The 12784-nt window shown below is 48.2% G+C and overlaps 1 protein-coding gene across 2 annotated transcripts in view; it reads left to right on the top strand.

Annotated features, from left to right (window-relative positions):
- Positions 1–12784, top strand: part of CHST8 (carbohydrate sulfotransferase 8) — a 337093-nt gene that overhangs the window by 31121 nt on the left and 293188 nt on the right. The window lies entirely within an intron of this gene.

The raw sequence follows: 12784 nt of genomic DNA, 5'->3' as shown, positions 1-12784 counted from the left end.
GCCATGGCTCCGCCGCCGCCTCGGCCATGCCTCAGCCAGTTTCCCCCGCCGCCTCTTTCCTGGCTTTGCGGGGCTTCCCGGCTTCTTCGGGACGGCTGCTTCTGGCCGTCCAACATGGCCGCCTGGTCGCCGAGGGAGGCACAGACACACGCCTGGGTGTCCACGGACGGACACCAAGGCTTTTATTATAGAGGATATAACCTCTGTGGTGCTATCCAGAGTTGCCAAGAGAAGACTGCAGCCAATATTTCAATCAAAATGTGCCTGCAACAGATTCTGTTCAAATTCTGTCCAGAAGTGAGTTAAGGCTTCATCCTGCTGCCCTGGGGATATGTTAAATGCAGCTTCCCCAGGGCCTGGCTAGCGTCCAGTGCTTTGCAGTTTTATAGCTCTCCTCACTGATTCTGGCACTGACCTTGCACCTTAAATCTGCCTGGGCCTTTTGGGTTCACAGACCATTCTTATTCGCTGTCTTTGATGAAAATTTCAGCAGAGAATCCCCTCCTGACTATGCAGCCTGCAACTAATAATATGATATTCCCCATTAAATAAACAGAAGCTCCTCTGGCTACAGAAACAGAGAACCAAACTGGAGCATTATTCATTTTTCTCGTGCAATTTTTCCCCTACATGTCTAGCAATGGGTAATAAAATAACGAAGCATGGTGGTTAAGTGACAAAAAATTATGACCCAACTTTGAGTTATGGAGCGCTTCTGTAAAAGAGCGTTTAAATTATATTAGGCGAAGGCATTTCCTATTGAGATTGCTACAATGGAGCTATAATTGCCGCCTCCCATCAATGGTTGAGGCTAAATTTGCCAGAAATAAATGAACAGGTTTGAAAAATGGTGGAATTGTACAGAACTCTGCATCTTGTTTGTTTATCTGGTACGGTCAGTTAGGGGTCTTAGGGAGAAGTAGAATCGATTCGGGATCTGTTAAAAACTTCATTTTGGGTTTTAACATAAAGTGAACATCTTCTGAAACAAAGCTCCAGATGCTCATGGGCACGTGAGTGACACCTTTGCATTTTCTGCTCCTGTAGGCTTTGCCAATATGGGCAGGGCAGGTGTTCTTAGAAAGCAGAGAGTGTGGGGTAATAGACTGTTTTGGGGAAACCTGTGCTCCTTCATCTGGAAGGCAACGCCCTAGCAGTGCTCAAATTATGGGTGGTGCAGAGGAATTGGGTCCTCTTAGTTTTTTTTGCTAACTCATAAGAACAGCCCTGCTGGATCAGGCCCAAGGAGGCCCATCGAGTCCCGCATCCTGTTTCACACAGTGGCCCACCAGATGCCGCTGGAAGCCTACAGGCAGGAGTTGAGGGTGTGTCCTCTCTCCTGCCCTTTACTCCCCCGCAACTGGTACTCAGAGGCACCCTGCCCTTGAGGCAGGAGGTGGCCTGTAGCCCTCCAACTAGTAGACATTGATAGACCTCTCCTCCATGAAGTGATCCAAACCCCTCTTAAAGCCATCCAGGTTGTTGACTGTCACCACATCCTGTGGCAGAGAATTCTATAAGTTGATTATGTGTTGTGTTTTAAACTCCCTTTGCCACTCAGGGGCATAGTGAGGGGAGAGGGGGCCCAGGTTCACCCCTCAGAGTGAGGGAGATCATGAAGAAAATAGGGAGGGGTGGAGCTGGGGGCCTCTCAGGAGTTTGGGGCCCGGGTTCTTTGAACCTATCCACTCAATTATAGCTATGCCCCTGCTGCTGTTTTTAGAGGGCTATGCAGGCATAATTTGCTAAACTAAGGGAGCCTTTATCTCTTTTTCTATGTAAACTGCTTTGAGAACTCTTGTTGAAAAGTTGTATATAAACATCCGTAGTGGTAGAGTAGAGGGATGGAGCATGTGGATGTATGAACGCCCTTTCATCCACAACTGGAGCACTGTCCAGGGCCAAGCTAAGGCTGACATCCAGACTGACACTGTAGTAGTATAAACATGTGGCAGGAGCCTGCGTTCCAGAGCAGTGGGGCACTGGTGCAATCTATGGGGCGCATCTTGCTGTGAAACCTCTTCCTCAGTCCACATAAGGCAGTGGCCAGGAGTGCCTTTTTATCAGCTTTGGCTAATACACCAGCTGCGCCCATTTCTGGAGGTAAATGACCTTAAAACAGTGGTACATATGCTGGTAACCTCTAGGCTTGACTACTGTAATGCACTCTATGTTGGGCTGCCTTTATATGTTGTCCGGAACTGGTAGAGAATGCAGCAGCCAAACTCTGGGTCAACCCAAAGCGATCATATAACACCAATTTTTAAACAATTGCACTGGCAATTGTTTCAGAGTTTCTTACAAAGGGCCGGTTTCTTACCTATAAAGCCCTTAACTGGCTTGGGTCCAGGGTACTTAAGAGAGCATCTTCTCTGTCATGAACCCTCCCGCCTATTAAGATCATCTGGAGAGGTCTGGTTACGGTTGCCACCAGCTTGTTTGATGGTGACTTGTGACCGGGCCTTTTCTGTGGTTGCCCCGGGGCTTTGGAATACGCTCCCTGTTGAAATAAGAGCATCTCCTTCTCTGCTTGCTTTTAGGAAGAGTCTCAAGATTTTCCTGACTTCCCAGGCTTTTAACTGAAATTTTAAATTTTTAATAAGTTTTTATCTTCTGAGCTTGTGTTTTACTTGTTTTGTGAATTCTGACTGTTTTTTATTTCTCATTCACTATGTTTCAACTTTGTACACCACCTAGAGATGTCTATAGCGTGGTGTATAAATATGATAAATAAAATAAATAATAAAAGTTGTAGGGGAGGATGCAAAGCTGGCCACTCCCCTTGTTGCAGAAGCACAACACTTGCACAAGTGAAACTGAGCCCACAAGAGATTGGCCACTTTGAACATCCAGTCAGCTACTCTGCCGCCTTGCACGTGTGCATCTGTGTTCATTGAGCGAGTGCAGTATTAGTCTGGATCTCAGCCTCTGTGTTTAACATAAGGTGTCGCTTGGCTCTGGGGTCTTGCTCCATGCCCCATCTGCCCACTGAGATGCAAGGACAGAGCAGGGCCTTTCTGGTTGTGGCACTAATGCTTTGGAATGCCTTACTGTGGTTCTTTGCCCACTAGATCTTTTTTTTTAAATTGCTGATCAGATTATTGTAGCATTTTGTTCTGATGTTGCTTTATGTTCGTATTTTTATGATGTTTGCTGCCTTTGTGTTCCCTAATGGAAGAAAGTGAAACATCCTTAGTGGGGTGTTTTTTGAACATAACTAACTAAATATAATTCCCAAACTGTGTGTTGTGAGGAATAAATCAAGTGAATCAAGGGTCCTATGAGTCTAATGCACAAAGAGCTTGCCTGTCCATCTCGCTGCATTTTCATGTATTCATTTACCACATCTGAGATCATGCCTTTCGACAAAAAACATTTTCAAAGTGGTTTCAAAAACAATTTTCAAACGTAAGGATGAAAATCACTAAGAGCAACAGAAACCCAAGAAATTAGTTCCCCAAAGCACAGCAGAATAGCTAAGCTTTTTTTTTTTTAAAAAAAGAGGGGCGGCAAAGAAGACAGGCAGCTCATAAGAAGAGCCCTGCAGGATTAGGCCCAAGGTTGATCTAGTCTAGCACCCTGTTTCCCAGATGCTCCATTAGAATTTATGAGGAGCAGGAAACAAAAATGAATGAAATAGTGCACGAGCAACAAAACCAATGTGAATTTTCTGAATGAATAGTTAAACAAATGACATTCTAAATAATGGAACTTCAGTGAAATTAACTAAACACATCCCTGTATGCATCTCTCAGAGTGATTTGGGCCAGTCACACTCTCTTGGCCAAACCTCCGTCAATGGATTACAGCATACATGGTCCGGTATATTGCTCTGAGGAACTCCTTGGCGGAAAATGAGGCGATACAAGCCTGGCCTGTAACCTCGTCCAGGTGTTATAAACTCGCCCTGCTGTGGCCATGTGCAGTGGGGTGAAGGGGGAGGAAATCCTGCCCCACTCTGTCACTCTGCAGTGCCCCACCACTCATGCTTACAGTGGAGCTTGTCTGAAAAGGGAAAAGCCGAAGGTGTGCCGGTGGGCGCTTCTGTGATTGCGCGATTGATTGATCTAGTCTCGCAATCACAGAAGTGCCCACCATCACTCCTTCGGCTTTTGCGTCTTCAGACAAACCCCACCGTAAGCATGAGCGGCAGGTGGCACTGCTGATTGACGTGGTGGGGTGGGACATCCTCCCCCTTCTTCCCACTGTACATGGCTACAGCCGGGTGGTTTTATAACGTCTGACTGAGGCTCATATTTCTGCTTTTAACACGTGCTTATGAACGTGATCTCAGTGGTTATATCCTCCCTGGTTTTCTTGTCATTTGTTTGTCGTTTTGCGTATTTTTCTAATCTCTGGGTGGTTTACACACGAGAACCAAAATTTAAAACCACCGACCATAATAAAACATTACAATGATTAAAGCAATTTAAGATTTCAAAATAAAACTTTTTAAACTCTGATTAAAAAGGTAGGTCTTCAGCTGTTTCTTAAAAAAACCAGCAGAGATGGGGAGGCTCTGACTCTATTTGGGAGTGCACTCCAGAGTCCTGGGGCAGCCCTAGAGAAGGTCCGGTTTAGAACCTCCACTAAACAACCTGGTGGCAACTGCAACTCAACCGCCCCCGATTATGTTAGTAGGTGGTGAGGTTCATGAAGAAGGTGCTCTCTTAAATACCCGGGACCCAAGCCGTTCAGGGTCTGGTAGGTAATAATTAGCAGATTGTGTTTGGACCGGAAACATATTGGTAGCCAATGTAGTTGTTTTAGGATGGGAATCATGTGGTCTCTTTGGGTAGTCATAGAGTCCAAACTGGCTGCCGCATTCTGCATAATTGCAGTTTCCAGACCATGTACAAAGGCAGCCCCACACAGAGTTCATTGCAGCAGTCAAGCCTGGAGGTTACTAGCATATGCACCACTGTTTGCCATAGATCAAGTCCTAGGGCAAAGGGATTGGGGAAGGATTAGTGTTTCTACCTTGGCTTCAGAGCCCGTCCCACTCGCTGTTGTTCTTTGAGGAAGGAAGAGGCTCTGAGCTGTGTGGTGAAATACTTGTCTTTGGCACTGCATGCACAGAATCTTGCTCTGCCTTGCTCCAGCCAGAGAGGATTTTGGAAAGGCGCCAGGGATGGGGCGCCTGTGATTGGCTGGCTTGGTTGCATCAGCTGTATGATGGAGATGTGGAGACTCCCAAAGGTAGCAACAGGATCCCCCAAGTTATACCCACATGTGTTCAAGCCAACGGAATCGTTGCTCTTGGGTACCCTGTAGGAGCTGAGCGAAGAGTTATTTCTGGTTGATATGCCAGGCAGTGCTCTGTGTGCTTCCTGTGCAGCTGCCCAGCAGGCAAGGGGGTTCTGCTGTGGAGCTGGCTGGATTCCACTCCCTTTCTAAGGAGAGCGAGGGCTGCTGTGGGGGATTTGCATTCAAACAGGCTCTGGAATCCAACTTCCCAAAACATTAGTCACTTGTTCTATGGAGGTCGCAAATGGCCCCAACAGGAAAGAGCACTCCAGCTGCTCCTCTTTGTCTGGATGGGAGGGAAGATGTGGATTCTTTTTCACAAGACCCCAGTTCAATCCACTGGTGGGTTTCCTGCATCTCTGTGATACTGCCCGACTGACATCCCCCCTCCACCCCCCACTCCACACACACTGTGCAGATCCAGATGCTGATCTTTTTGCAGGACTAGAAAATCAGAACCTGCAGAGTGAGTGTGAGTGTGTGTGTGTGTGTGTGTGTGTGTGTGTGAGAGAGAGAGAGAGAGAGAGAGAGGTTGGTAGGTCGGTAGGTAGTGAAGTAGTTTACCCAAGAGTCTGGGCTCCATGTTTCTCTGGTACAGTCAATAATGCCCATTGAATGTTTTGTCCACAAGAACAGGAAACTGTACCTGTAGACTTACCAGATAACACAAATTATAACACATAGCCACACTTAGTTTACAGGCTCTCAGTCAATTTAAGATCCTATTGTATATGCTGTATTAGCCATTTTCACTTTTTTAAAAATCACCACAAAAAATATGTCCTTACAGTCACTTGCAAAAAGCATCTCTTCCCTACCCTCTGATATTTACTGTGGTTCTGGCCATCCTCCCTTATTTTATACTCTGGAGCCACTTCCGGGGGGACCTACCTTCCTCTTCCCATTCCACCTGCTGCCCCGCCCTCTTTCCCTGCCCCCAGGCCTTTACTTTAGGCACAGATTGGAGATTTTCGGGTGGGTTGGGAGGAAGGGGGTGATGTGGTTGCCTAGCAACTCTGCATAAAGGGCAGATTATGTTCAGAGTCGGGCAGGATCCAAGAGCTGGGTTCTGTCCTATAGCATCTCCCAGTTGGTTATCTAGGTAGGAAAGCCTCACTTCTCACCCCACTACCACATCCTGTGGTCGACCACACTTTATTCCATGTTGGATCACATGGCAAGAGTTAGATGGCTGAACAGCTTGATTTTACATTACCAGTACACAGTGGATCGAAGCACCACCATGAATTCAGACTTGGAGTCCATCTGAATTTTGATACGATTCAAGTACAGCCCAAGGTCTTTGACACTCAGTACGAGAAAAACCACCCAGACCTGCTTTTGAAGCAGCTCAATATGTTCCGAGCAAGGCGAGACTTCCAAAGGCCTTTCCAATTCACATTCAAAATGTGGTGCTTGCTTGAATCCCCCAGTGATGGCAACGGGGCTAAGCCACCAGTCTCTGAGAATCATCGGAAGGCAAACCTCTCCCTCTTCAGCTAGCTTGCTTTTCAGGCAAGCAGATAACAAATAGATTCATTCTTACTGTGTTTCTGTTTGGAGGCTGCCGCTTATATGAACTGGAGCTCTTGAAGACGGGGCTTGCAGAAGGTGGATGCTGCTGCTGCTGATTGATTATTTGATTTATTCGATTTCTATACCGCCCTTCCAAAAATGGCTCAGGGTGGTTTACAGAGAAATAATACATAAGATGGCTCTCTGTCCCCAAAGGGCTCACAATCTAAAAGGAAACATAAGAGAGACACCAGCAACTGTCACTGGAGGTCCTGTGCTGGGGGTGGATAGGGCCAGTTACTCTCCCCCTGCGAAATAAAGAGAATCACCATGTGAAAAGGTGCCTCTTTGCCAAGTGAGCAGGGGTTAAGATCCAAGCTTGTATAGCAAAGTAGATCTGAGCTTCAATATCCCTCTCCATGTTTGTGTTAATATTGAATTGGCTATTGATTGGAAGGTCAGGGAACTATATTTCATTAAGCCAGTTGGTAGCCCTCCCCCCCCACCCCTTCCCATCCTCTTCTCTTCTTTTTAGTTATACAGGGGCAACAGTTCAGGCTGTTTCACATTTTGCACCAGGGCACAATTTTTCCGGGTACCAAATAGATATACATCGCATAACTTATGAATGGTTAGCAAGTGTCTCTTTTCAGGGTAATGCTGCAATTGACCCCCATGGATACCTTGCTGAAATGGTATAATGGGTGTGTATTTTGTGTTTAGCTCCCTTGCTTGAGGGTCAGGGTGGAGTAGTGATTAAAGTGTTGGACATAGCTGCGGGAGACCTGGGTTCAAATTCCCACTCGGCCGTCAAGCTCGCTGGGTGACCCTGGGCCAGGCACTATCTCTTGGCTTCATCTACTTCACTGTGTTGTTGTGAGGCTCAGATGGGGAAGAGATCGTGCAGGGTCAGCATCAGAGGTTATTATTATTATTATTATTATTTTTACATTTATATCCCGCTCTTCCTCCAAGGAGCCCAGAGCGGAGTACTACATACTTGAGTTTCTCTTTCACAACAACCCTGTGAAGTAGGCTAGGCTGAGAGAGAAGTGACTGGCCCAGAGTCACCCAGCAAGTCTCATGAGGCTGAATGGGGATTTGAACTCGGGTCTCCCCGGTCCTAGTCCAGCACTCTAACCACTACACCACACTGGTTGGCATTGCTGGGGAGTTGCCTGGGCCCTCAGAATCCCCATGGGCACCATCTCTTTACCCCATCATCTTTGCATGGTGCCAGAGTGACTCTCTCATAAGAGAGTGCAGCATCCTGTTTCCCACAGTTGCCTCCGGGAAGCCCACGGGCAAGAGATGAGGGCATGCCCTCTCTCCTGCACTTGTTCCCCTGCAACTGGTAAGCAGAGGCATCTTGCCTCTGAGGCTGGAGGTGGCCTATAGCCCTCAGGCTAGTAGCCACTGATAGACCTGCCCTCCATGAATGTGTCTAAACCCCTCTTGAAGTCATCCAGGCTGTTGGTTATCACCACATCTTGTGGCAGGGAATTCCATAGGTTGATTATGCGTTGTCTGAAAAAAAGTACTTTCTTTTCAGTCCTAAATTTCTTGGCAATTTTGGGGCCCTCCCAGTTAAGAGGGGACCCATGGAGTTTTGCTGAAAGCCCTGACGTCTGGAGTTGGCCCTGGGACCATATGTGCTGTCTTGTACTCTTTGGAGGAAGGTGGGGAAAGTGTCTTGGTGATGATAAAATAGACTGCAAGAAGCATTCCCTGCACATTTGACAGCTGGTCCATTGCTCTCTTTATTACAAACTTTTGCCCAGTAGCTAGCCTGGAGATGGCCTGTTTTTGCTTGAAACTAGTGCTCCCTGTCTCATAGTGTTCTGAGCCCATGGATCACTCCTTTCACTTGCTGCTTCTGCTACCTTCCAGGTATTTATAGACGGCGACCATCTTCCTCCTGAGTCCCTGCCAGATTGCATGAATTCACCTCCCTTTGCCCTCCTCCTGGGTCTTGTTCTCCCGTCTTTATCTTGCTGGCTCTTCAGCTTCCTTTCTGACAGCAGCCAGAGTCCTCCCAAAGGATTTTCTCAGGGTCAACTGCATGGTGCCATCGGGGAAGTTCCCTGCCACCCCTTGTGATATGGCAAAGGACTAGCACATGCTGGATGACTGTTAGCCTGATGTGTGAACAGACTCTGCGGGGAAACTACTGCATTGAATATTTGCTCTGCGATGGCCCATTCCTGCATGCTGCCATCCCATGACCTTGCACTCATCCAGTATATCCCAGGTGCTGGGTCCCAACCCAGAGCAGGCAGCTGTTGTGTGCAGTCTCTTCAAGAGGCATGTTTTGTGGCCCTGGAGCTGGACGTTCTCAGCTGGGGGAGGGCACAGGCAGTTTGGGGGATGAGCCAGGACAGGATCAGATGCACTCCCTCCACTTGTCTTCTTCCTGGGACTCAGAGGGCCTATCTGAGGATCAGTCTGCCTGGGGGGAGACTCCCCAACCACATGGGAGCCAGCACCGATGGCCTTAACCCTTTAAGCTCTGGGCAACTCCTGCAGAAGGGGGCAGAGTTAGAGGCAGGGGCTGGAGAGCAGAGCTCTCTGAAGGCTCAGGTGGCCCAGATCTCTGCCCTGGTGGATGCCCTGTGCATGGCCCTCGGAACTCTCCAGGTGCTGCTTTGCCCTGGGAGCTGGCCGTGGTCCTGTTCCTCTGTCAGTTTCCTGCCTTGAACCAGCCAAGACTCCTGCAACCCAGCAAACTCCTGCCAGGAGCAGGATACAAGTCCAGGAGGCGGGTGGGGTGGGGTGGGGACATCTGCAGCTTGAAATGAATCCAGCCTGTGCTCTTGAGGAGTCTGGGTCTGATCTAAAATGGGCCCTTCAGAAATCTGGTGTCCAAAGCCCTCTTAGTTTTGAATCCACCCCATCTTTGCATCCCCATCTTGGAATCTATGCTGTCTGCGTAAGAAGGATCTGCGTTAGTTGGTCATTGCTTCATGCTCGTTTTCATGGCCTTGGCACTATTAGTGTCTTCTGGAAGAGAGGCATTTTAAAAATGTTTTCTTTCCAAATGTAATCACATTTAAGAATACATAGTTCCTTCTTTGTGGAGTGGAGGGAAACCCCTCGAGAACAAGTCGTTACCATCAGAGTGTGTGTGTGCATGTGTGAGTGTGTGCATGTGTGCGTGTGTGCCTGTGTGAGTGTGTGCGCAGTGTATGAATTAAGGGTTGGATTGGTCCAAATTGTTCCCTTGGCTTGTTCGGCACTCTTTACATTTCCTGCATGCTTTCCAACCAAATGAAATCATTACACGCACAAATTACTTGACCTCTTCCATCATCACAAACGTATAATTGACAGGGTAAGGAGCTCAGGTGGCTGCACCTCCATGCTGCGAAATGCTTCTGACTCATTTTTGCCCGATTCCCCTCCCCCCCCTTCCCACCCCCCCCCCCGAGTTTAAAGGTCAACAAGAATATTTTTCCATAATTTGACAGGCACACAAGAAATAACGCAACTCATTTGTGGTCAGGTAATTCACAAAGCAATCTATAAATCAAGATAAGAGGAATATTAGATCATGCTCGTATCTTGAACCCATCTCGCTTGGTTCATGAGAGAGATCGATAAGAGACAGAACATGCAGAATTACCAATGATTTATGCCCTTGTATCCTGGGAAAAGGAACATTTTGCAGTCTTTGAGCCTCATTGCTCAGGGGCGGCTTGATTGCCTGAGCAGTCTCTGGGGGCCTGCAAATATTTCTAAAGGCACCAAGGAGGTAGCCTGCAGCCCCAAGAGATGCACTCGGGGAGCTCTCACAATGTCACAGAGGATGTTCAGCTGCTCCTCTCAAATCACGCTGTGCAGTGTCGGTTTCCTATCCTCTCTTGTTCCAGTCCTGCATCCAGGTTGTCGGAGAGGATGGTGAAAGGGGAACACTAGTCGGTTCCCCTTGTGGGGCAGGGCCCTGCTGCCAGCCCATCACCCATGTCTACGAGAATTCTTTTGCAAAATGCAGCAGGGTTGTGGCGATGCAGAGGCAGCAGCAAGGAGAGAAGGAGGCTCTGGGGCTTGCTCACTGTCTGGGCTAGACACATGTGCTAGTTACTCCTGTTCCTGGTGTGGGAAATGTGATTGACATCCTCATACTGTATATCAGGTTCTCCACCTTGGCTCCCCAGGTTTTGTTGGACTACAACTCCCATCATCCCCAGCCAAAATGGCATTTGGTTGTTGTGACTGTGGATGATGGGATCCAACAGCAACACCTGAGGACCCAAGGGGAAGAGAATGCAACATATGCACAGGGAAAGCAGTTCAATGAGCAGGTCCTGAGGCCAGCTGCAGGAAGACCGGCCAAGACTGCTTTGTCATTCTCTTGCATGATGAGTCCGCACCCTTGCAGTGCACTGCAAGACCGGAGGAGAGCTGGCCTTGTGGTAGCAAGCATGACTTTCCCCTTAGTTAAGCAGGGTCCACTCTGGTTGCATATGGATGGGAGACTAGAAGTGTGAGCATTGTCAGAGATTCCCTTCAGGGGATGGAGCTGCTCTGGGAAGATCATCTGAGGTTCCAATTTCCCTCCCTGGCAGCATCTCCAAGATTGGGCTGAGAGAGACTCCTGCCTGCAACCTTGGAGAAGCCACTGCCAGTCTGGGTAGATAATGCTGCGCTAGATGGACTAAGGGTCTGACTCGGTACTTGGCAGCTTCCTATGCTTTGCATCCATCCAGGTATCCTTACTTTGGAGCAGCTAAGCAAAAGAGTTGGGGGTCAAATGCAGAGGAGGTGGGTACATCTGGGCAACTGTTTTAGGTCCAAATCTGCCAAAGGGCCCCTGCCTACCAACAGCACCATTGTTATCCCTTTGCAAAAGGCCTCCAGAAAAGTTTTAAGCAGTGTGGGCAAATTTTCCACTTGCACGCTGCACTTCATCCAGGTTAATGGGGCCCAACGAGGCTGCTTTGCCTGACCTCCCCTGGGCCCCGAAGCTGACATTGCATAAAAGAGCATAAATGCATCTATGTCTGATTTATTATAACGTAGGACTTTGGGTTTGGTCCTTTTCTGAGGCAGGGCTAAACACGTCATATATAAATGGCAGGAGAACAGCTTCCCTTCAAAGTTTGTATTAGTTCCCCTGATCCTCACACCTGAAAAATCTACAGTCCAAATTTAATCCTACCCCATGTCATATCAGAAACTGAAGCTTTTGATCCGCTTCAGAACATACAGGATTTGTTTGAAAGCTTTTTGACGTACGCTTCACATCTCTCAACTTAATAAAAATCTCCAGCTGGCCTTGAGTTCAGCCTTCCCAAGAGGCAGAAAGAAAAGTGCCAAACTGTCTCGCTGTATTCTGGTCATGCTCAGGAGACGGAAGCAGGAGGCGGCGGCTGGCGGAGGGCAAGAAATTCTGCCAGGCTCTTAGTGTGTGTGGAAGGGCAATATCTAGGGTGGGGGCAGACATGTTGGCCAAAAATGAGAAGGGGGAGAGAGCGACCAGAGGAGAATGAAGAGGGGAAATGCTCTTCGTATTGGGGATGTGGGAGGAAAGGGGGTTTAAAGAAAATATATATAAGAACAGCCCTGCTGGATCAGGCCCAAGGAGGCCCATCTAGTCCAGCTTCCTGTTTCCCATAATAGTGGCCCACCAGATGCCTCCGGGAAGCCCACAGGCAGGAGCTGAGGGCATGCCCTCCCTCCTGCTGTTACTCCCCTGCAACTGGTACTCAGAGGCATCCTGCCCTTGAGCCTGGAGGTGGCCTGTTTCCAGCATCTGGTTTCCCACACTGGCCCACCAGATGCCCCTGAGAAGCCCATAGGCAAGAGGTGAGGGCCTGCCCTCTCTCCTGATGTTGCTCCCCTGCAACTGGTATGGAGAGGTATTTATATATAATCACCCTGTTGATAAATGTAGGTCAAAAACGGCTTTGAATGATCAAAGGAGTATAATTCAAATCTAACTTTTCTATAAATGACATGGGAGCCACAGAACCTCAGTGGGAGGACCCCCAGGGGCTCTCAAATTTGAGTTTCCAGAGGTTGC

Source organism: Hemicordylus capensis, chromosome 9, assembly GCF_027244095.1.
Source record: "Hemicordylus capensis ecotype Gifberg chromosome 9, rHemCap1.1.pri, whole genome shotgun sequence".
Lineage (NCBI taxonomy): Eukaryota > Metazoa > Chordata > Lepidosauria > Squamata > Cordylidae > Hemicordylus > Hemicordylus capensis.
Note: the sequence above shows the minus strand (reverse complement) of the source record. Positions and strands in the feature narration are given on the sequence as shown.